The sequence below is a fragment of the Macaca fascicularis genome, chromosome 1 (assembly GCF_037993035.2).
Source record: "Macaca fascicularis isolate 582-1 chromosome 1, T2T-MFA8v1.1".
Taxonomy (NCBI): domain Eukaryota; kingdom Metazoa; phylum Chordata; class Mammalia; order Primates; family Cercopithecidae; genus Macaca; species Macaca fascicularis.
In genome coordinates this window covers 162,165,734-162,192,632 of record NC_088375.1, presented here as the reverse complement: position 1 = coordinate 162,192,632, position 26,899 = coordinate 162,165,734, and the positions used below count along the sequence as shown (strand labels likewise).

Below are 26,899 nucleotides of genomic sequence, written 5' to 3'. Positions count from 1 at the left end.
GGTGGCTCACGCCTGTAATCCCAACACTTTGGGAGGGTGAGGTGGGCAGATCACGAGGTCAGGAGATCGAGGCCATCCTGGCTAACATGGTGAAACCCAGCCTCTACTAAAAACACAAAAAAAATTACCCGGGCATGGTGGCGGGCTCCTGCAGTACTAGCTACTCTGGAGGCTGAGGCAGGAGAATAGCATGAACCTGGGAGTCGGAGCTTTCAGTGAGCCGAGATCACACCACTGCACTCCAGCCTGGGCAACAGAACAAGACTCTGTCTCAAAAAAAAAAAAGTATGAGCTTAAAAAATGACTCAGAAGAGTCATACTGTAAATATGAAGATGATATAGAAATTCCATAAGCAATTGTTTTTTAATATATTTTTATACACGAGTGAACTATGATAAAGTATGTATAACATACTAAGTTAAAATATCTCAGTAAGTATAAATATTCTAGATGATTAGAATAGATTGTATGGTAGTTTAGTTGGCAGCCTGTATTTCATGTTATTGGTGCTTCATAATTAATGGGCTGATTTGTAATCTAGGGCATTTTAGATGTTATGAAATAGGCACTTCCCTCGAGTAGCTGTTCAAGGGATAGACTTGAGAGGCTGACCTAAATTGGATATTTAAAAAATTCAAATAAAGAACTCCTGTAATAGTCTAGGTGAGAGATTATGGTAAGCCAAAATTAGGGGCAGTTGGGGCTATGGGGATTTGGATGAATAGAACAAGGCGCATCTGAGAGAGCTATGAAGGAAGTAAAATGTTTTAAAAAAATAGTGATATTCTTATGTGTCATAAGAGAGATAAAAAAGATGGAAGAAAAACTTCCTGGACCATTAATAATTCTTGGTATATTGTTACAATAGTATATTATGTTTAAAGTATTAAATATCTATACATAAATAGTTAAAGAGGAAGTCTATAATGAGAAAATGAAAACTAAACAGAAAATTGTATGTGATACTGATTATAGTAATGCTTATTCAAAGAGGAGTCATGGAGATCAATATAACAGTGTGTTTTGGCAAGGAATTTCTTTGTATTTTTGTTCTTCTTTTACTTTTCAGGCAGTTAATCATGTGCAAAGCATGTTCACCAAGGGCAATATTGGAATAAGCCTATGGGATATGTTAAGAAAACATCTAAATATTAATCTAACTTCATTCACCTGTATGTTACTACTGTAGTCTTTTATTTGGAAATAAATAATGAACACTCTTTAAGGGTCTCTTGTTACATGATCTAAATAATATCAGTAAGCTTTGCCTATTTGTAAATGGAAAATGTTAAAATAAAAATAAGTTAAAAGAAAAGCTACATTCTCTAATCATTTTCTTGTATCCTGAGTTTTTATAACATATGTTTAATTTAAATTTTTAATTATTTTATAATAGACATGTTTCTAAGTCCTAGTTTGATGTTTACAGCCTTGCTTCATTAGACTGAGGAGTATCCCTCTAGCTAAAATGACATGCATGGTTTGCTTTGTTGGGATGACACTTTATTCCCACATTGTAATAAGTCATATTGATCAACTGGATATTCTTCCGGCTGGGGCATTAGCCATTGTTTCCTAATGAGCAGTATAAACTGCCAACACTCTGTACATTGTTAAAATTTTCCCAGTCCTTTGATGAAAATATAATATGATTTACTCACTGTACACATCTGGCTAAGAGATTTGCAGATTTCTTTGGGCCTGAAACTCATTCATCATTGCTACGTTAGTTTGTGTAATAACTCACTTTTCTCATAGAGTTTCTTATGCTGTAAAGTAAGAAACATTTAAACAGTTACAGTAAGTTGTACAGGCTAAATAATCGATAGTGCAGTAATATGTGAATTAAGCACTGTTATTCTGAGAGAACTTACACAATTTAATAGAAAATGAGGACTCCTCATTTAAAAACACATGTTTTTTTTCTGAGGTATAAAAATATGAGTATGGTCTGAATGTCCATGAGAATGGAACCATGTCACTTAGAAAAATTTGGGGGGCTGGTTTCAATTCAGCCCTTTATTGTCAAATCTTGTCTTTTTCTTTTTGGCAAAGATTCACATTACTAACACCTGTTATGGTTATTATTTTCTTTTCATATACTCTAACATTTTATCTTTGGGGAAAAAAAGAAACTTGTTACTACATATTTGACCTTCTTAAGAAAAATGGATAATATGCCATAGTTTTGTCTTCGGTGCTTTCTATGACTTGCACCATATTTAGTTCCCGTAGTGCTTGATAATAGCCAATTCAAGATATTTTCACATTCAAAGTAGATGGATAATTCTTAATAATCTCTAAAGTACCTGTATAGTCACAAATAGTAATGTTCTTTCAATAAGGGTACCATTTTGATGACTTATTGACAGAAAAAAACACAACAGAGAAGATAAAAATATATCAAATTTTGCTTTTTCTTTTAGATACAAATCAATGTTTTAAAACTTCTCCTGCTTTCATAAGAGCTATTAATACACAGTGTTTTTTATTTCTAAGCATGGGTCTTAATTTTGATTGAAAACTTTGAGAATTTTGAATATAATGGAAGAAGCAATTACCTCTATGGAAAATAAGACTGTATTAGTCCATATCATACTGCTGATAAAGACATACCCGAAACTGGGCAATTTACAAAATAAAGAGGTTTATTGGACTTACAGTTCCACAGGGCTGGAGAGGCCTCGCAATCACGATGGAAAGCAAGGAAAAGCCAGTCACGTCTTACGTGGATGGCAGCCGGCAAAGAGAACTTGTGCAGGGAAACTTCTGTTTTTAAAACCATCAAATCTCCTGAGACCCATTCACTATCATGAGGACAGCACAGGGAATACCCACCCCCATGGTTCAATCATCTCCCACTGGGTCCCTCCCACAACACATGGGAATTATGGGAGCCACAAGATAAGATTTGGGTGGGGACACAGAACCAAACAACATCAGAGACCAAAATTCAAGAATTAATGTTAAAAATGTGTAATTTTTTAATGCTACATACAAGAAGGAATGAAGGAGACACAAGCAAAATTTGGATGCTTATTACACCTCAGATTTTTTTGTTTTGAGATGATGATGCTTCAATATTTTGAAATATTTTCTATTATTGACTATGATTGATCCATTGTTTAGGAAACTGAATTATATATCAAATGTGTTAATACTGTAAAGGGTATCAAATATTTTTCTAAAATGTAAAAAAAAGTTTTACTCAATTTGTTGCAAATTTAGAATGTCTCTGTGACAGTCGGAGGGGGCTTCAAGATGGCTGAGTAGAGGCACCTGGCACTTGCCTCCTCCCCAAAAAAGGAGCAAAACAGCGAATAGATAAACACACATTGAATAGAGTATCTAAGAGAGAACACAAGAATTCAGCAGGGAAGTGACAAAGTACCTCTAAGGCACAGAAGGGGGCAGAAGCAAAGCAACCAGCCCTGCTGGAATTAGAGACAGGAGAAACTACCTAGTGTGTGAAAAAGGTGAGTGAGAAGTCATCAGTGTTCCACATTCCTACTGAGAAGTGCTGCAGTCCTAGCCATGGGAGAGCCCCTTGTTGGGAGCTGTCCAGAGTTCACATGATAACACTGGTCCAGAGAGGGAGTCTACAGTAGGTCCCAAACACCGACTGAGACCAAAAACAGCTGCAGCATTGTGTTATTTTGAGATCACAACCTCCACCGGACTATATCCTGCCCTTAGGCCCAACAGCCTCTGCATCTCCAAATCCCTGGAGACCCACTAACATCCCCTTATGTTCACCTAGAAGGCTACAACATTATGACAACAGCTGGACCTAGCAGTGTTGCCAGGTCCCCAGCACTGCAACCTACGTAGTGTCCTACATCCCAGGGAATGGTTAATGAAGTGAACTGGGGAGGGTATCCCTGGGACAAAGGGAACTGAAGCGTATTGTCTTCAGAGCCTGAGAGCCACCTTCCTGGGGCCACTGGCACTGACAGCAACTATCCTAACAGGAGGACCACTACACACCTGCACAATCCTTCAGAAAGCCTGGGGACTAGTCTACCCAGGTGCCCTCCCAGGCCTAAAGATATGTCTTCCATGCTCACTGCCACTAGTGCCACTATGCCATCTAGGGGTCTGGGGATCAATCCATCCACCTGCTACAGTTGGTACCCACACACACCCACAGGTGGACTATCACCACCTACAGAAGTGCCTGCACATGTAGTCCAGGGGGTAGGGGATCCACCCAGTCTACCCACCACAGCCTGTGTTCATGTGCACCATCAGGGACCTGAGGACAGGCCCACCCCACCCAATACCCCTCTCTCCAGGGACCTGTGCACAATGTCTGAGAGTCTGGTGACTGACACGTTCTGGTTGTCATTGTGGACATGTGCAAGCAGACCCATCCATCACCAGTGGTCAATTGCACCATACAGGAGTCTGAGGAAACACATACCCCACTTGGCACTGCCCCTACCAGTCTTTGTACATGTCATCTAGTAGCCTGGGAATTTACTCTCCCTGCCTGCTGCCACTGGTTATAACACACACCTTCTACTTCTTTAGGTCCTGATGATGGGACTTCTCTGTGTGATGTTACCTGCGTACATTACCAGGGACCTGAGTATTGACTAGTGCTGTCTGTTGAGGCTTGCACCCATGAACCATCAAAGAGCCTGATAAGGCCAGGCACAGTGGCTCACACCTGTAATCCCAGCATTTTGGGAGCCAAGGTGGGTGGATCACCTGAGGTCAGGAGTTCGAGACCAGCCTGGCCAACATGGTGAAACCCCATTTCTACTAAAAATACAAAAATTGGACAAGGTAGCAGGCATCTGTAATCCCAGCTACTCGGGATGCTGAGGCAGGAGTATAGCTTGAACCCAGGAGGCAGAGGCTGCAGTGAGCTGAGATTGCATCACCACACTTCAGCCTGGGTGACAGAGTGAGACTCCATCTCAAAACCAAACAAATAAAAAAGAGCCTGATGACACCTCTGCCCTGCTTCACCCCCCTCTGCTAGTACCCACCTTCATCTTCCAGGGACCTAGGGAATGACCCACATCAGCCACCACTGCTAACACTCATGCATGCCTTCCAGGGACTTGCTTGCTTCCAGGGACAACCTTCCAGGATGGGCTTGCCAGCATGCTACAATCAACACAGTCAGCACCCACCCATACACACACACACACACAAACTGCGTGGGGGCCTGGGTACTAGGCTGTACAGCTTGCTGTTATTACCACTGGTGCCCATGCATGTCACCTGGGAGACCAAAGGTTGGCTCACCACTGCTACTGCCATCACTGATATGACATACTCCATCCAGAGGCCTGAGGATCTGCCCATCTACTGGGTAACTACTGCCAGTGCCAACATCTGAGCAAGCTGTCTGGAGGCCCAAGGATTAACCTGCCTGGACCTGCTACCACTGGTTTGTTTGTATGATGTCCAGGGGCCCAAGAGCAAGCACACTCAGTCCACTGCCACCACCAATGGGACCTGAGGATTGGCCCACCTGGCATCCCCATCCCCAGCAAAGCCACATCATGGCCTCCACTAACAACCACACCCTAAGCTACTGAAGAACTCACAGACACCACTAACGCTGATTACAGCTGAAGAAATTGTAACACTGCTACACTACTCTCTACTCTCTATGCATATGCATATAACACTACTCTATTCACTGAGAATCAAAGTGAAATCACCCTACCAAAACAATACTATAGATACATCTATAGGAAAACATCTTATCCTATGAAAGCCAGTCCATAGAACTGGAAGAAATGACTGTTAAACCAGATGTGCTGATATCTCAAAAACATAACAAACATATAAAAGCAAGGAAACATGACACCTTCAGAAGAACAAAGTAATTATTCAGCAACAGATTCTAATGGGAAATAAATCTATGAAATGTCTGAAATGGAATTCAAATTAGTAATATTAAGATCAATGAAGTACAAGAGAATATAGAAAAATATAAAAGAAATGAGAAAATCCATTCATGATCTGAGTAAGAAGTTCACTAGCAAAATGGATATTCTAAAAAAGAACCAAACAGAAATCCTGGAAATGAAAAATTCAATGAGTGAAAAAAAAATCAAGAGCTTCAATCATAAACTAAATAAGCAGAAGGAAAAATTTTTGAACTTAAAGACAGGTGTTTAGAAATAACCTTGTCAGATAAAACCAACCAATCAACAAACAAAAAAAACTAAAAAAGAGAGAGTAGAGCCTGTGTGATATGTGGGACACCGTAAGCTGACCAAATATTGGAATTTGGGGCATTAGAGAAGGAAAAGAGATTGGCAAAGGAACAGAAAATCAACCAAACAAAATAATAACTGAAAACTTCTTCAATCTTGGAGTAAATACAGAAATCCAGATACAGGAAGCTCACAGAACACCAAATAAATTCACCCCAAAAGATCTTCTTCGAGGTATATTATAGTCAAATTGTCAAAAGTCAAAAACAAAGAGAGAATTCTAATAAGAGCAAGAGAAAAGTGTCAGGTCACATGCAAGGGAAGCTCCATCAGACTAACAGTAGATTTTTCAACAGAAAGTATACAGGACAGGAGATAATGTCATGATATTTCAAATTGCTGAAAGAAACATAAATTGTGTCAGGCAAGAGTACATTACCCAGCACAGCTATCCTTCAAATATGAAAAAGAAATAAAGTCTTTCAAAGGTAAGTAAAAAACTGAAGGAATGCATCACCAATAGATCATCCCTACAATAAATGTTTAGGGTACTCCTACATCTAGTAGTGAATGGAAAAAAATGTATCATTATGTAAACATAGCCATGAAACTTACTGATGGAGAAGACACAGAAATGAGAAAGGGAAAGAACTCAAATGTTACTACTACAGAAAACCACCAATCTCTAATGATATATAAGAGATAAATAAATTAATTAAGGGTATACAAAACAACCAGAAACAATTAACAAAATGACAGGAATAGGTCCTCACCTATCAATAATAGCTTTCAGTATAAATGGATTAAATTCACCAATTAGAAGATACAGATTGGCTGAAATGATTAAAAAAGAAGACCCAGATATATGCTATGAGAAACTCACTTCACTTGTAAAAGACACATGCAGACTGAAAGTAAATAAATGGAAAATAATATTCCCTGAAACAGAAAGCAAAAGTGAGTAAAACTAGCTAGAGTTACAGCACATAAAATAGGATTTGAGTCAAAAAGAGTGAGAAGAGACAAAGAAATTCATTAAATAACGATAAAGGGATAAATTCAGCAGGGGAATATAACAATTCTAAATATATACATCCAACAGTGGAATACCCAGATATATAAAACAAATATTATTAGATTGAAAGGGATTTATATACTCTTACATAGTATTATTAGGGACTTCAATGCCCTGCTCTCAGCAATAAACAGGATAGCTAGGCAGAAAATCAACAAAAGACTTTGGATCTAAACTGAACTTTAGAACAAAATGGACCCAACAATAATTACAACACATTTTATGCAACAGCTGCAGAAAACATATTCTTGGATACATGGGACATTCTCCAAAATAGACTCATATGTTAGCCTACAAAACAAGTTTTGACACATTTTTTAAGTCAAAATTATATCAAATGTCTTCTTGAATGACAATGGAATAAACCTTGAAATCAGTAACAAACTTTGCAAACTGTATGAATATATGAAAATTAAATAACATGTTCCTGAATGACTACTGGGTCAATGCTGACAATAAGAAAATAAAAAGTTTTCTCTAGACAAATAAAAATGAAAACATAATATATCAAAACATACGATATACAGCAAAAGCAGTGGTAAGAGGGAAGTTCGCAGCAATAAGCGCATATGTCAAAAAAGCAGTAACATTGCAAATAAACTACATAATGAAGCACTTTCAGGAACTAGAAGTGCAAGGAAAAACAGAACCCAAAATTAGCAGACGTAAAGAAGTAATAAATATCAGAGCAGAACTAAATGAAATAAAAAGGATAAAAACAATACAAAGTACCAATGAAATGAAAAATTAGTTTTTTGAAAAGATAAACAAAATTGATAAACTGCTTAATTGACTAACAGAAAAAAGACTCAAATAGATGAAATTAAAATAAAAAATATACATCAAAGCGACAATGGATCATCAGAGACTATTATGAAAAATTATATACGAACAAACTGGAAAACTTAGAGGAAATGGATAAATTCCTATACACGTACAATGTACCGTTACCATTATTGGTCTCTTCAGGTTTTGTATTTCTTTCTAATCCAGAAAGAAATAGAATTTGAATATTTAGAAAAACTACCTTTGAGGAATCACTTTTATATCTCCTTTTTTATTTTGATTTCATTTGAGTCTTATTTTTTTCTTAGTCAATTTGGCAGTTTATTAATTATCTTATCTTTCTAAACAAGAAAGAAAAAGAAAAATAGAAGAGACCAACAATGATCATAGGAATGGGTAATGATATTGAATGAATAATAAAAATTTCCCCAACAAAGGAAAGGCCCAGATGTCGTTACTGCTGAATACTACCAAGCTTTAAAATATGATTAACATATTTTTTCTCAAACTTTCTCAAAAAATTAAGGAGAAGGTAATACTTCCAAACTCATGCTAGAAGACTGCATTACTCTGATGCCAAAAATAGACAAGGTACAGCAACAACAACAAAAAACTGCAGACCAATATTCCTGATGAACATAGATGCAAAAATCCTCAACAAAATACTAGCAAATTGAATCCAAGAACACATCAAAAATATACTACATTATGATCCTATAGGATTTGTCACAGGTATTAAAATATAGTTTGACATAGTGCAAATCAATAAATGAGATATATCAACAAAAGGAAGAACACAAATCATATAATTATCTCAATAGATGCAAAACCCACTTGATAAAATTAACTCTTCATGATAAAACTCTCAACAAATTAGGCATAGAACAAACATATCTCAACATTATAAAAACCATATATGACAAACACACAGCTAACATTATACTGAATGAAAAAAAACTAAAAAGAGAAACACGACAATGATGCCAACTTTTACCATTCATATTCAGCATAGTACTAGAAGTCCTAGCCAGAGCCAACAAGCAAGAGAAAGAAACGGAAGTAGCATACTGGAAGAGAAAGTAAAATTATCCTTCTTGCGAATGACATCATATTTGAGAAAAACGTAGACTACACCACAAAAAATTCTTGAAACTAAAAAGTAAAATTGCAGGATACAAAATCAATATACAAAAAATTCTAGTTCTTCTATACCAATAATAAAGTAGCTGAGGGAAATCAAGAAAGCAATATCATTTACAATAACTAAAAAACATATAAAATACCTGGTAATAAATTTAGTCAAGGAGGTGAAAGCCCTCTTCAAGGAAATCTACAAAACCCTGATGAAAGAAATTAAAGGACACATATAAATAGAAAGATGTTTCTTGCTTATGGACTGAAATAATTAATATCATTTAAATGACGACCATACAACCCAAAGCAATCTATAGATTCAATGCAACTCTTTCAAGATTCCAATGACATTCTTCACAGAGATAAATAGAAAAAAACTATCCTGAAACTCCTATGAAACCCCCAAAAAAGCCAAGTAGCCAAAGTAACACTCAGCAAAAAGAACAAAGTTGGAGCAGGACAAAACCAAACTTCAAAATGTACTACAAAGATATAGTAACCAAAATAGCATGGTATTGTAATAAAAACAAACACAGAAACTAGTGGAGTATTTATACTGGTTTATAGATAACCCAGAAATAAATCCATATATTTAAAGCCAACTGATTTTCAACAAATTTGCAAAGAGCTTAAGTTTGGAATAGGACACCCTGTTTAATAAATAGTACTGGGAAAACTGGGTATCTACATGCAGAGGGATGAAAACAGTTCCCTACCTCTCACTGAATACAAAAATCAACTTAAAATGGATTAAACACTATAATGTAAAATCCAGAACTATAATATTACAAGACAGTATCATAGGGTAAATACCTCAAAACATTAAGCTGGAGATTTTATGGCTAAGACCTCAAAATCACAGGCAACAGAAACAGAAATAGACAAATGAGGCCATTTTAAAATGTATACAAAGTTTCTTCACAGCAAAGGAAAGAACAGAGTAATGATAAAACTTGTAGGATGGGAGAAAACATTTGCAAACTATTCATCTGACAAGGGACTAATATTCAGAATATAGAAGGAAGTTAATAACAACAAAATAATAACAATAAGTTTAAAGTGAGCAAATAATATGAGTAGACGTTTCTCAGAAGAAGGCATACAAATGGCCAGTAAGTATATGAAAAAAAAGCTCAATATCAGTAATCGTCAGGGAAATGCAAGTCAAAACCACAATTAGATGTAATTTTACCCCAGTTAAAATGTCTCTTATCAACAAGACAAAAATAAATGCTGGCAATGATGTAGAAAAAAGACAACTCTTGTATACTGTTGGTAGGAATGTAAATTAGTAGAGCCTTTATGGAAAACAGTATGTAGGTTTCTCAAAAAACTAAAAATGTAATTATCATGTGGTCCAGCAATCTCACAAAAAACTAAAAATGTAATTATCATGTGTATATTTATCTAAAGGAAATCAAATCAGTATATTCACAATAGCTAAGGTATGGAATCAACTAAAAGTCTGTCAATGCATGAATGGATAAATAAAATGTGGTATATATACACAATGAAATATTATTCAGACATAATAAAGAATGAAATTTTGCCATTTGCAGCAACTTGAGTGGAACTAGAAGTCATTATGTTAACTGAAATAAGCCAAGCACAGAAAGAAAATATTGTATGTTCTCACTCATATGTGAAAGCTAGAAAAAATGATCTCATGGAGGTAGAGAATAGAAGGATACTTACCAGAGGCTGAGACTGCTGAGGGTAGGAAGGTGAAGCGAGGTTTGTCAATGGCTACACACATACAGTCAGATAGAAGGAATAAGTTCTATTGTTCAATAGCACAGTAGAGGCACTATAATTATCAACAATATATTGTATGTTTCAAAGTAGTAAGTAAAGAAGATTTGAAATCTTCCCAACACTAAGAAGTAATAAATGTTTGTAGTGTGGAATCCTAAATACTGTGATTTGAGTATTACACATGGTATTCATGTTTCAAAATATCACATGCACCTCTAAATAAATTTTTATGCATCAATAAAAATTGTTTAGAAAAGAATATCTTTAACTGGCAGTTTTTATAAATGTAGTATTGTCTATTAGGGCCTTTGAGTTCTTCAAAGATGTTCAATTTATTACAATTTGTAATCAAACTATCTATTAATATAAAACAGTTATCTTGAAATGTATTGCTATTTTATTTTCTTTCCAGATTTTCTTCTTTTATAAGAAATTTGATTAAAACATTTTAATAAGTGTCATATTTTCAGTATCATATCAGTGGTATGAGTGCATGGTTGTGGGTATAGGACTAAAGGTGGACAGGGTTAGACTAGGATGGTGATTTATTGGTAATAGATTGTATAGGAAAACATGATTCATGTAATATAATAGGAAAGAAAACCAAAATGTCAAAATAGTGACTAACATACATAAGTTGGGTTATTGAACGGGGTTTGGGAAAATCTAATAAGTTTCATTTAGTGCCTTATGAATTTGAGGCAAAGACACCCTATCAGCATAGGAATAGTCTATTCAATGAAAACATTGACTGAACAGGCATTTAGACTAGAACTTGAATGCAGATGTGGAATTACAGATTCATATTTAAAAATTGAGAGAAAGAGAATACAAATAAATATTTAAAGAATTAGAATTCTTGAAATGTCATAGGAAAGCCATGCACATCTAAAAAGAAAGAGCATAAAGAATCAGGCTTTTTTTAAAAAAAAACCCTTAAGATTATTAGAGAAGAAAAACAGAAACAGTGATATGGAAGTCATTGGATAAATGGGAAAATAACTTAAATAATGTATTGCTAGAAGTGAAATAGAATTCGGATATTTTCTTTAGTAATGCCTCTCTATTTTCTTTCTTTTTTTTAAATCTTGTTTTTTTTTTTAAATAAGGTATAAAGAAATGAATAGAGAATTTGTCCTTTATTCTTCCCTTCCTCCCTCCCTCTCCCTTCCTCTCCCTTCCTCTCTCTCTCACTCTCTCTCTCTCTCTCTCTCTCTCTCTCTCTCTCTCTCTCTCTCTGATGGTATTATCCTCTTTCCATTTGTGCCATGTTTCTTACAACTTCTTTTCTCATGGTGCTTTTGATTTGCATCTCCCTGGTGGCTAGTGATGTTGAGCATTTTATCATATACCAGTTTGCCATTTATATGTCTTCTTTTGAGGAATGTCTATTTAGATTCTTTGCTCACTTTTTAATGGGATTATTAGTTTTTTGACTGTTGATTCTTTTGAGTTTCTTATATATTCTGATTATTAATCATCTTTTGAATGTATAGTCTGTAAGTATTTTCTCTCTTTCAACAGGTTGCCTTTTTATTTTTGATTGTTCCCTTTGCTGTGCGGAAACTTTTTACCTTGATATAATACTGTTTGTCTATTTTTATATTGGTTGCCTGTGCATTTGGAGTTTTACCCAATCAAATTTTTGCCCAGACCAATATCCTAAAGCATTTCTCCAATGTTTTATTTGAGTAGTTTTATAAGTCTGGTCTTACATTTAAGTCTTAAATCTATTTTAAGTCGATGTCTGTATATGATGAGAGATAGAGGTATACATTTATTCTTCTGCTTACAGCTATTCAGTTTTCCCAGCACCATTTGTTGAAGATGGTGCCCTTCCTCCAGTGAACATTCTTGCAGACAGGCTTAGCCAATCACCTTATTGTCTCTTACAGCACTACTTCACATCAAGATTCCTACATTTGAATCTCTGGTCCTGGCCAGGACTTTTGTTTTCAGCTATCTAAACACTTTTAATTAATTCATTGCCATCTATCTCATGCACCATTCCTAATGTTTCTATACCTCACTGACCTTATTATGTTTTCAAACTCTCATAACATTGTATTTATTTTTTAAATTTAGGAATCGCTTAGAAACTTTCCTGTGTGCTTTCATGTATATATAAATATGTATGTGTGTATATATATATGTATGTATATATGTATACACATATACAGAAATAAATATGTATGTGTATGTATGTGTGTATATGGATATAGAGTTGATCTTCTTGGTCTATGTATATGTATACTTTGGTGCACATGGACATACAGATGAAAGTAATAATCACTGGGGACTCCAAAATGGGGGTGGTTGAGCAGGGTGCAGGTTGAGAAATTACTTACTAGGTACAATTTCCAATATTTGGTGATGGTACACTAGAAACCCAACCCCCACCATTACATATATAATACCCATGTACCAAAAAGTATATGTACCCCCCAATGTAAAATAAAAGTTAAAAAGGAAGTGTCATTTATATATTTACCAAAATGTATGACTTAAATCAATGAATTAAAATTATTTTTGCTTGTCCAAATTTACTCAATCAATATAAACAAAGCATTATTTTTTTTTAAATTTATGTCCATTGAGTCGATTAATTCACTGGGTAAAAATGTCTTGGTTACCACTCACAACCTTCCATTCAAATGGCTTCTTGGCCACCACTAAAAGGGAGAAAGACTGAGACTCAAATTAAGAAAGAATTCATATTCTGATAAAGCTTTTCCTATTTTATATGATATTTTGATGCACTTTAAAAGAGTGAATCTCAAGCCTACTCTAAAGTGGATAATTTTAAAGATGGATATCTGAAGCCAGCTCTAAAATAGAATTATGGCAATGAAATAATAAGGCAATTATACATTGGCTGCGTGCATATGTCTACATGTTCTTCACAAAAGTGTTTCTTCTAGAAAAACAGGCACTTAATGGAATTCTTAGCTTAGTCCACAATAACTTCATTGACAGAGTGGAGCTGTTAGAAAGACATACGCATAGCCATTATAAGAAGCTGATGATTAATACCAACTTCTGATGAATACATAGTAGCTATTTATTGTGGTGCTAACAGATGATTACATACTAAGCATATTGTATAATGCTTCAGTATAAATTAGATGAATGGTTTTCTTGTTAAAAATTTTAAAGGGCAAATAACATTGACTATATTTATATAGCTAGAGGCCAATAAAACAGATATTTTTTGTTATTCAAACCAAAAGCTAAAAAGATATTTTAAATGCACTGCATTTTTAGATGAACGTGCACATTTGGGGTCGAGTCTCCTTTCATTAAGGCACCAGTAGACTTAACTTTTATGGCATGATATATTTCTGTCATAAACAACAGAACTCACAAAATCTCTATATACATATTTAATAGGTCAGGCATGTGCTATACAAACCTACAAAATACCTTTCCATTTTCATTATTTAAGTGATAGTCTTTTCTTATCCTCCAAGGAAATGTTCCTTAATATAAACTTACAACAAACCAATCTGGCCAATGTGGTGAAATCCCGTCTCTACTAAAAATACAAATGCAGGCGTGGTGGTGCACGCTTGTAATCCCAGCTACTTTGGAAGCTGAGGCACGAGAATCACTTGAACACTGGAGGCAGAGGTTACAGTGAGCCAAGATCGCACTACTGCCCTCCAGTCTGGGTGACAGAGTGAAACTCTGTCCCCCCCAAAAAAGCAAACAAACAAAAAAATTTATAACATAAATGGAGTGATGTATGCAACCACAAGCATTGATGTTTCCTTATAGGCAAAATAATAGAAATGTTTTTCATTTGTTTTGACAACTAAAGGCAAATGCTTTACAGACACTTTCTTTGTAAAGAGAAAAATAAAAACGTTGAAGGATTTGATTAAAATGTATTAACTCAACATAATAACAAATTATTTTTAACATTTATATGCCCTGCATTCTCTTTTGATTATAAAATCCTTACCATTTTGAAGGATTTTAACATCCTTTAAAATTCTCTTAAGGAAATCTTACTAGTAAAAACTTCACAGGAAGAGCACACATTAATCCACAGAGTCGCCCCTATGAAAAACTATGACATACACTAAAAAAAAAAAAAAAAAAAAAAAGGATAATTTTTTTTTTTAAATCTGCCTTCGCTGCCTTCCTATTTACCAATTGGTTCTCCCATTTATTGTCCCATTTTTCACACATAGAGTACAATTTTTAAGATCAATTCCCTATTGTTAGGAAGGTCTGACATCCTAGCAGCCCTATTTGTAGCACTTCCACTGAAAATTGGCCTATTCTGAAGCACTTCAGACTCTAGACCAATCCCTTCACATGAGGTCACTGAATCTGGTTCTAGGTTGTATAGATTGTCCCTTAAATCAGGCAGTGGGCGAAGAGGTCAATTATGGGCAGAAATCCATCCAAGCTTCCAGTGCCAAGTCAGTGGTGCCCTGTTTTCATCTTCCTTCTGTTTCCTACTTCTTTTTTTCTAAGTAATATCTCTCATACTTTTCTGAAATTTAATTTCTATAAAGTAACCATGTTTTGTGATCCCTTAACAAGCTATGATCCTGCTGAAAGCAGCAGCATTTTAATAGCAACTTCTGAAAACTTACCTTAATAATCCAGAGAATCAAACCTACAAATAGTAAAATTTAAATAAAATTTTAGTTAAACTTTTAAGTAAACTACCATGGCCACTTTTATATAGCTGTGGATACTGTAGAGTTACTGGTTATAGGTTACTATTTTATTTAAACATATATAGACATAGACTGAACATATATTAATTATTTCATTTATTATGAAAGAAAATTACTCTTTATTTTAGCTTTAAGATAAAAGAAATAAAGGCCGGATGCTGTGGCTCACGCCCGTAATCCCAGCACTTTGGGAGGCTGAGGCAGGTGGATCACCTGAGGTCAGGAGTTTGAGACCAGCCCGGCCAACATGGCGAAACCCCCTCTGCACTAAAAACACAAACATTAGAAGGGTGTGGTGGCACGTGCCTGTAATCCTAGCGACTCTGGAGGCTGAGGCAGGAGAATCACTTGAACCCGGGGGGGTCGGGTGGGGAGGGAAGCGGAAGTTGCAGTGAGCTGAGATCATGCCACTGCACTCCAGCCTGGGCGACAGAGTGAAACTCTGTCTCAAAAAGAAAAAAAAAAGGCGGGGTGAATAAAAGGAATAAAATCATGAAAAATTAAAATAACCTGAGATGTTTAAATTCTTCCTAGGAAAAAAAATATATCTGTGTTAATAAAGCATAAAACATGACCATCCTAACTGCTTTCATGCTAATTATTTTTTTTTCTGTTTCCTTAAACTAATAACCAATGTTTCCAAACATAGAGAGGAGAAACAATTCCTAAGTGAGGGGTCAAATTCCAGCAATATGTAGAAATGATACAGAAATTTTATTATGTTTACAAACCAAACAGAAAATTCATCTACTGCTTAATATTATTCTTACCAAATTGGATGGAACCTAATTGTTGTAACAGTAGGTACGCTGTGTACTTCTTTTCATTCTCACTAATGAACAATATTTAAATTGCTGAAATACCTCCTGTCATTTTCCTGTTTATTTCTAACCTACTTTTCCTCTTATTACCATTAGAACACATATTGTTTAATTGAGTCTACCTTACTGCTGGTTCACCTTTGCCTTATGAGTTTTTTAGAAGGAGAAAACACTCTGTATTTTTGAGCAGATGCTTCATTATGAGAGGTGAGCAGCTCAGTTACATTGCCATTTCACCTTTTTCCCCATGTCTGGCAGTTGTTGTGGGCTGTTAAACAGCTTTAATAGAAGATGAGACCAGCCTCTTGCTCTAAGGGCACAAAAACTTTTTTATTGGTCTCACTATCTTCATGGTTCGTTAAGTACAACATAGAGTCATTTTACTGCAGCTAGTGGACCCCCAAAAGGACCTGACAGTTAAATGAAAGTTGTCAGTCTTCCTTCTGTTTTAGCTAGATTGGGTAATAAAAGGGCAGAACCTGGAAGTGAAAACCAAAACTGAGATCATGTGCCAAATAAAATAAATGCAATGAGTTCTTGCAAAATGCAGCAGAAAAAGGCAGGAGTATTTAACTGTCTAGACAAATAGAGGCCAGTGGTAATAAATCTATAATGAATGGCTTTAAGAAATACAACCGTGTTTTGCATAATAGATAAGTGGAAAGCTTGTGATCTAAAATTTACCAAGAAGAATTCTTATAAGGTGCAATGGAAAAAAAATAGCATTTAAGTAAAGAAATTGTTGAGAAATGGTTAACAATTGTAGTTTATTCTACATGAGAAATATAAGGAATTAGAAATTGTTGATATTTATCTATTCTTACTCAAAAGGAAAGAAGACGTGTACTTCCACTTGACTTTTCACTTTTTAAAGTAAAGTTCCAATGATTAATCATTGTTGTGCCCACAAATGAAGAAACTCAATTTTAATTAGGAAACATTTTCTTGCTTCTTTTAGTGTTTCTGAATAAAACATCAAAATTTGTTTTAAATTTTGTGCAAATTTTTAAATAAATTTTTTAAACTGTGCAAAAATTTTATAAAGAATGTATAAATGTCCATACATGATTCTTGTTCCTATATTCTAAAATTTAGGATAGATTTTATACCACAGTTAAGAAAAGTCCTCTGAAGCCTCCCTCACCAAATTATAATTAATTATACAACTTGACCTTTGTTTTTTTGGGAAGGATCCAGATTTTATAATTTACTGTGTAAGCTTTGAAGTTTGAAGTGGTTACTATCTAATATTTGCATTGCTGGAGGAAGAAAGGGGATGAGACAGAATTTACGGTAATGCATCTACAATTTTTTGGGGGGAAAACAAAACAGAAGAAAACCGAAACAAACCGGTTAGAGGGTTAGAAGATGAAGAAGGTAAAGGTAGTAAGTGATAATCAGGAAAGAAGTTTTGAATAAGATTTGTCAATATTTTTAGTTTTCAAGGTGGTCAAAATGATAAGGAGTTCTAAAAGGACATTTGATTATTAATGCCTTAAGATATACCTATAACCCATAAGAAAAGTCATAAAAACTAACAAAAGAGATCATATAACCTGTATATTTTGTTGGAATTCACAAAATGATAATTAATAATACCAGTTTAGGGACGTCAGTTGGCATATAAAGAATTAATAGATGCCAAGAAAGATTAATTAATTAATATTCAATATATCTAAGAGTTCTAAGATTTTCAGTGAATGGTAACAAAGTGTGCATAGCAATAGAAAAAAAATAAGTGAATGAAACAAAGCATAAAAGGTTTGAGGTCACGATGTAAATGTTACATTCAAATTTCTTATATAGTCAGATAGCTGGAAAGACAAATATTATGAGTCATTTGAAAATAAATTAGAGACATTTTTACAGGTAAAAATAAATTCTATACTCTGTTCTGAAGGAGTATATCTCCCCACTTATCATCTTCTGTAACTGAAATGCTGTGTAAATAATAAGAGCTACAAAATGACCTGGGTATTGGTAGGGTTAAAGGATAAAAATATAACACTTTATATACCTTTCAGGGAAGGAACTCATTGAAATGGGTAATTGTTATTCATATTTTAAAAGAAGAGAAGATACATTTTGGGCTATATCTACTTAAGCAGTTAAAGAAAACATAAATTATTAAAACATTAAAAATGCCATTAAATTGATGATAAGAAGTGTTAATTTGAGCTAGTTCAACCTTATAAATCACTTCCTGAAAAACACCTACAGTAAGAACTGAATCTTCAAACTAAATTATACAGATTCAGATGAAGCATAAAGGAAGACATATGATTTGTCAGATAGATGTTAAGTGCCTATAAGAAAGCATGATGGTTTAAAAAATGTATCTCAGAGAAAATTGTTCATGGAATATCATAAGGTGGTTTGAGCTAATAACTTCTGTAAAGGCTTTACAGTTGTATCTATATTTTGTAGTGACTTTAAATTTTATGTCCTCAACCTACCCTAGTATAGACTGTATATATATATATATAAAATACAAAATATCTTCTTTAAAAATAAAAATTATGTATATACATGCCTTCCTGGAGTTATGTCAAGAAATTTTTTAATATGTTATTTCTTAGATAAGTTTTTAAGTTTACAGCAAAATGCCAAGAATTTTTAAGGAGCAGATTTGCAACTTATAAACAGTCAGTAATATGTAATCACGGCCGGGTTATTTTTGTGTTTGTGTGGGAAATAAATAAACAGATATATAAATCTAACTCATGCAATTTCTAAAATGAATCAAAATAATTTTACAAATGATATCAAGGGAAGGAATACAATTTTGTGATTAAAGTATCATACTTTAAATAAATTTCAATCTGTTATGAGATTTTTAAATTATCATTTTATTAAGACTTTCTCAAGTTTCAAGAAAAACTTAGCCAGGTGCGATTTCCCTTTCAATATTTTGCTCTCACCTGTAAAACTTGAGTGGTTGCGTTTTGGGAAAGTCTGGAGCAAAAGAGAATGGGAAAGGTTCTTCTCCGACCAACTCCAAGCATTGTTATTGCCTAGGAGAAGAAAAAATAAATCAAAGAGAACAAGCATTTTTTGAATCTCTTTATGTTTACATTATTCTTCAAGCTCAAAAAATCACTAAGCCATTAAAAATCTGACGATAACCCCCAACTCCTCATTAAAGTTGTTTTTGTTAAAATCACTATGATTCTACTTGCTGCTAAAACCTGGGTGCACTACATAGTGTTTGTCGTATTCAGAGTATCAAAATGATTTAAATTTTAATCTCCCCCTTTTATACTATTTATTTATAAATGTTGTTTATTGCTCCTAAAATTCTTGATTCGTCTGTTTTCATAGCACTACATGCTCCTGTTATACTTTCCTAAATACCAGACTTTACATGTTTTGCAGATTCTTTCCCCTCTTCCCACCTCATAAAATATACTAAATCCCAATCATCATTTATCTTCTGAATGAATATATTTCAATACAGAGACGAGGTTACATTCCCAGACATCTAAACCTGTTTCCAGCTTCACATGACACATGGAAACTAAAAATTACTCTAAATTTTCTTCCTCAATACTTTGCATCTCCCTATCTTTCCTTCTCAGGAAATGTCACCATCAATCATCCAGTAGTTTCTGTGAATCTTGGCAATAATCCCTTCACCCTTTCTATTTTTCCATTTTCAATTTGCCTATGGGCCTTACACTGTAGCATACACACCCTTAATATATGTCAAATCAATGATTTTACTTCCTTCTGTTTCCCCTTATTCCAAATGGTCACCTTCTCTAATCTTTATCATTGTAATACCTTTTCAGTTGGTCTCTACTTCCACTCTGGCCTTCTCCAATCCACTCTCCATGTATTAGTCAGAATGAGATTCATTAACAAACGAAATCACATCATGCTACTCCTAAAAGTGAAAAGAAAATAAGTAAGAGGCATAGGGAGAATAAATGGAAAAATCAGTACACCATATATTTGCTTTCATTTCTGCTTGCACACTTGCCAATATTTTCCTCCCAACCTACTCTCCTCCCTTCAAAATCTTGCTCTACACAGGAAATAACAGTCAATATATGCTAACATTTTGGCTTTTTTCCTGAAGCTTTGAGGCGCTTTGTCTGCCTTTGAAGCAATTCCAATTTATATTCCAAATGTTTTGCTAAAAAATAAAAGAGATATTCAGTGTCCCAATCAGCTATATCTGTTTCCTCATCGTCTTCCGCTGAGGAGTGTGGAAGGAATGTACTTAGCAGTACATTGGACTGCTAAGCCAATGCCACAAACACTATATTTAGTTATGGCAATAACTAAGGTCAAAATTCCATTTTTATATTAGTAAGAATAACACTAATGTTTGTGACAAATAAACTAAAAACAGATAATGACTGAAATCATATAAAAGTTTATTTCTCAATAACATAAAAGTCAACGGAGGGAGTTCCTAGTATGTGAGGATTTCATCTACCAGCTGCTTCAGGGACTCAGATCTTTCTTTCATTTTTTGAGGATTGTTCATCCTCTGAGAAGTTATAATCTGAACCAGATTGCACAACAAGAAATATATATAGCATCACATCTAATTACCAGCCTTGGGCTAGAAAAGTTACACATGATTTCAACTCACACTCCACTGGAGCAAACTCAGCCCCATGTTCCCAACTACTACAAGTGTGTCTTGAATTTGTACAGTCACTCAGTGCCAAATGAATGGAGGGGTTAAAAAAGAATAAGTAAAGGTGTTTGTTTGTTTGTTTGTTTGTTTTTTGAGACGGAATCTAGCTCTGTCGTCCAGGCTGGAATGCAGTGGTACAATCTAGGCTCACTGCAACCTCCACCTACCAGGTTCAAGCAATTCTCCTGCTTCCGCCTCCTGGATAGCTGGGATTACAGGTGTGCGCCACCACACCTGGCTAATTTTTTTAACTTTTAGTAGAAACGGCCATGGCTGGTCTCGAACTCCTGGCCATAAGTGATCCCTCTGCCTCGAATAAGTGAAGTTTTTGTTTGAAAAGGCTAGTAATCACGTAAACAATGAAGGTATAATGTAATTTCTAAAAGTTAAAAATGAAATTTTATAATTAATTTCTAATATAGGGAAGACATCCTGCCAGGGGGATTATTATAACAACAAAAATCATCAAGAAAGAAGAGAAAGTAAAACATGAGAAGATGGGAAAAATATGAAGCATGAAAAGATATATTAAATCTTAATATATCAGTAGTTAAATCTAATTGTACAAAATTTTCCAATTAAAAGACAAGTTTATATGACTGGATAAACATAAATACACAACACATAGACACACACACAGACACACACACACACACACACACACACATCCCAATCAAATTATAAGCTGTTAGGAGCAATCACACCTAAAACCTAAAGATACAGAAAAGTTGAAAACAAAACAAGATAAAAGTAATATGAAACTGAAATAGCAAAAGAGAGCTGTCATATCTATTTTAATACTAAAAATAGAATATTATATTGAAAGCATATTTACAAATAGGAAATTTGAGGGCTAAATGCATAATTCTATGCTTTTCAATTTAAATTTATAACCAGGCAAAAATATTTAAAACTATAAATAATATTTTAATAGTATTATACAGGCTTTAATTGAAGGACATTTTTAAAATAATGTACTCCACAAGTGAAGAATGCCCATTAGTTAAAGTCCATATAGATCATTTAAAAAGGGATCTATACTGGAACAAAAGACAATCTCAAATAATTTCAAAAGATTTAAATTATACATATTCTCAGATATGATTACATATTTGATATATAAATATTAAAATATAACTAGAAAATTTTCATGTATTTGGAAATTTTTATTTTGAGATGAAGTTCTCAATAACTCATGGAGCATTAAAACAATCATAAAGGGAATTAGAAAATACTGTATACTTAGTTATAATAAAGATATGTGAATACATTTTTAAGCTGTATTCAAGGTAATTTTTAGCCTTGAATGAAATAATTAAAAAATAAGCCTGAAAACTTAATGAGATAAGCATTAATTTTCTAAAGTAATAATAAAAGAAGAAAAAGCAACATGATCCTCCAAAAATAATGTAATAAAATAATAACATTATTCATAAAATTATGTTTAAGAGAGAAATTTATCAAATACAAGAAAATGTACTAAAGCCATTCAGCCGCAAATAGTTAGACTTGAAAAGATAAAGAGTTGATAAACTTATGGCAAGACCAATAATAATAAAGGGAAAATGAACAAATAATATTTGAAGTTACAAAAGTAAATACTCCACAAATAACACAAAATAAAAAGAAAACTATGTATAAATTTATGCCAATAAATTAGAAACATCTTTCTAATTTTATTTAAATTGATAATATTTTAATTGAAATAAATATTATTCCAATAAGTCTACCAAAATTGACACAAGAAGAAATGTAAAATACAAATAATCCAATTACTATCAACTAGGAATAAAGATTAGAATATAAAAAAAGTTATTAGTCTAATAAAAGGTGACTATAGAAAGCCTACAACAAACATCTCAATGTGGAAATGCAGAATATATTTTCTTTAAAATAGAGAACAATACAAATGTATCCTTTTACCTATCTCATAAAATAACATAAGAGAATGTTAAAAGTATTAGAAATGAAGAAACTAAATTGTCAGTATGTACAGATAATATGATTGTGAACATAAAAAATTAATGTACAGGGTCCAGGCATGGTGGTGGCTCACGCCTATAATTCCAACCCTTTGGGAGGCAGAGGTGGGAGGATTGCTTGAACCCAAGAGTTTGAGACCAGCTCTGACAACCTAGCAAGACCCCATCTCTACAAAAAAATTAAGAAAAACAAATTAACTGGGCATGGTGGCACTCACCTGTAATCCCAGCTACTTGGGAGGCTGAGGCAGTAGAATCTCTTGAGAGTAGGTGTTGGAGGCTGTAGTGAGCAATGATTGTGCCACTAAACTCCCGTCTGGGCAACAGAGAGAAACACTGTCTTGAAAGAAAAATAAAGGAAAAGAAGAGAAGAGGAGAGGAGAGGAGAGGAGAGGAGAGGAGAGGAGAGGAGAGAGGAGGGGAAGGGAAGAGAGGGCAGGAAAGGGGAGGGGAGGGGAGAGAAGAAGAGAAGAGGAAGGGAAGAGGAAGAGAAGAGGAGGAGAAGGGAAGAAGGAAGGAAGGGAGAGAGAGAGAAAGAAAAAGAAAGAAAGGAAAAGAAAGAGAAAGAAAGAGAGAGAAAGAAAGAAAAGAAAGAAAGAAGAAAGAAAGAAAGAAAGAAAGAAAGAAAGAAAGAAAGAAAGAAAGAAAGAAAGAAAGAAAGAAAGAAAGAAAGAAAGAAAAAGAAAGAAAGAAAGAAAGAAAAAAAGAAAGAAAAAGAAAGAAAGAAAAGAGAAAGGAAAGGGAAAGGGAAAAAAGGAAAGAGAAAACAGGAAGGAAAAGACCATTTGTGTACAAATTATTACAATTAATGAGATAATTGAGAGAGGCTGGCACAATATTGGAAACTAATATAAAAATCACTTGCATTTCTTTACATTAGTAACAATCAAAATTAATATCTTCAAAAAGTAATTCATAATAGCTGTTGAATATTAGATACTTAGAAATAAATCTAATAAAATCTGCCCAAGATATTTTTGTAAAAACAATCAAACTATAAATCATAATCATTTGAATGCCTGCTTCAAGTGATTCTATAGGTTTACATTGCTCTCAAGCACGACACCAATTCCTGTTGCCCCTTAATATGTCTGTCATACCCATCTATTCTGTTTCTCATTGAATTATTTCTCTTAATCACTTTACTCCAGTGAGACTAATACTTTTTAATTCTTTATTATGTCAGGCACATTCCTTCATTTGAACCTTCACACATATGGCATTTACTCTGCCTAAAATACTATCCCTTTCCATGGGTGCCACATTTATTCTTTTAGGTATCAGTTAAAATGTCATTTCATTAAGATTTCATTTCTGATTCCCCTTTCTAAAACAGGTAACCTCCCATTATGTTTGTTCTATCCTGTACCTGTTTATTTTTCTGCATAGCATTATGTCAGAGCTCACACTGCTTATGTATGTATGTATTTATTTATTTATGGCTACATCTCTGTGACAACATAATTTTAATGAAAGGAGGCTCAATGTTTTATTCATTGCTATCTACCCAATCCTTAGAATGGTTTCTGAAGCCTAGTAACTATTCAGTAAATACGTGTTGAAAAAATATATATGAGAATAAAGAATGATATGCCCTGGGTTTATAAGAGCTTTGTAAACAACAAAAGAAATACAGTATTTTTTTTTTCTATTTAGACGTTGTTTCTTCTATAGATACTTTCCTTAGAAATGCAGGATTTACTAATCCCTGGATCTTTTGGGCAATGTCATCAAATTCCTAAAACAAACAAACACACACACCTAAATCTATCCCTAATTCTAACCAGATACCTACTCTTACATTTGTTTATGTTTTTCAGAGTATTTCAAGTCATCTTACTTGTCTTCACAAAAACAACATTTATGCAAATCCACTTTCTAAAACTGCAGCCAGATAAAATTTTTAAATGGCTAGTTTGGATATGTTACTTCTATGCAACAAACTTCCTCCCTCTGACTCCATTTGCGTTTCTTGTGGTATAGTAAATTCAATCCTCTGGACCATGGCTTACAATGCCCTGCATGGTATAGTTCTTGCTCAACTGTCCAGATTCACCTCTCTGCACTCTTCTGCATAAACCTCCCAACACCCTGAACTGTTTGAATTTCTGAAAACCGCAGTGTTCTTTGTGATTACCGTGCTTTTGCAAATGTTATTCCCATTACTGGAACATTTCTCTCCTTCTATACTTCTTACATAGCTAAATTCCACTTATTTTCCAGATTTCTCCTTACAGATCCTTTCCTTCAGAAAGCCTTCTCTGAATCTCCAAAACTTGATTAGGACATCCATCTATTAATTGTCTTTTCATTGCACTTGCCATATTTTAGTTGTCTTTTACTTGCCTATATCCACCACTACGTTATAGCCATTGGATCTTATTGCGATATTCTCAGAGTTTAGCTTAGAGCTTGGTTCACATAGTAGACAATACAGTTTTCCAGAAGGAGGAAAGAAGGGAGGAAGAAAGGAAGGGAAGGAGGAGGAAAGGAAGGAAGAAAAGAAGGATGGAACAGAGGAATGAGAGAAAAGAAAGAGACATGGAGGGAGGAAGGAGAGGAGTGAGGGAAGGAGGCAGGAAAGTAGCCAGGGAGGGAGAGAGGAAGACACAAAAAAGGAAAGGAAGAAACATGCTAGGAATGCATTAAGGCAGTAGTTGACAAAATTTCTCTAAATATTTAGAGTAAATATTGTCGATTTGGTGGGCCACAAGATCTCTGTCCCAACTATTCAACTCTGCCATTATGGCACAAAAGTATGTCATGTTCCTATAAAACTGTATTTACAAAAATATGTAGCAGGACGGATTTGGCCTGAGAGCCCTGGTTTACATTAGGGGCTTTATTTACAATGTTTTAATTAATTCTAGCAATAACTTTTTGAGAACAATGAATTCAAGAAGAGAATGTAATTGGTCCAAAGCCACAGCCACTCAGTGATGAAGTCCTAGGTTACGTTACTGCCATAGAGAAGAAAGTAGAGAAAATGAGAGTCAGAGTACAATGGAATATCTACTTTTGTTATATCTTTGTTACAAATTAGAAAACTTCAGGATAACAAGATTTGCTCCAGTTCCTATAGATAGTACTTAAACTTAGTTCCTATTGACTGAAGATCTCAAGTTCTTGTTGGCACATGCAGATTTTATTGAGTTAAAATCTATTATTCCTGAATTTCCTGCTATTTTAAAAATTGTGGATCTGAAGAAGCTTTCATAACAATTCAAAAATTCAACTTATCTCCTATTGTTCTTCCTTTTGGCCCTTTTAATAGAAAATACGAAATAAATTAATAATTTAATGATTACAGGAAACTAGGTTACCAATAAATATTGCTTAACTTGAATATTTTTGTAAAATATAGCCGTATTACCTAGCATTCAGGAAGACAAACAAGCAAAAAGCAAGAACATACATTTTATCACTCATGCATAGGTACGGAGATTTTATATTTGTGAGGACAGAATCTAGAGGAAGAGTATACATTTTTAATTGGAATTATGTGTCCATGCCAGTGAATAAAAAAAGTATGGATCGGCACTGAATAATAAAGCTAAACAGTATCAAAATAGATTTTGTGCTAAACTTATTGCTATAAATTTTACTCAATGTCTTTCAGGTTCTACTGGCATGACACCCATCAATTTGTAAAAGTGAAAAGGTGTTGAAATCAATAGCTTAGTAATCCAATATAATGAACAAGTACTCTAGGAACTTGTAAGGACCTGGATGTGTTGAACTTGAGTCATCAAACTTTTAAAAGTCTTAGGACTGAATCTTCCCATTACTATATTTAGGACTTTGGACAATTAATTTAC

General features: G+C 34.2%; 1 long non-coding RNA gene across 5 annotated transcripts in view; it reads left to right on the top strand.

Annotated features, from left to right (window-relative positions):
* The window catches only part of LOC107127201 (uncharacterized), a 513,156-nt gene that overhangs the window by 190,043 nt on the left and 296,214 nt on the right, over positions 1–26,899 (top strand). The window lies entirely within an intron of this gene.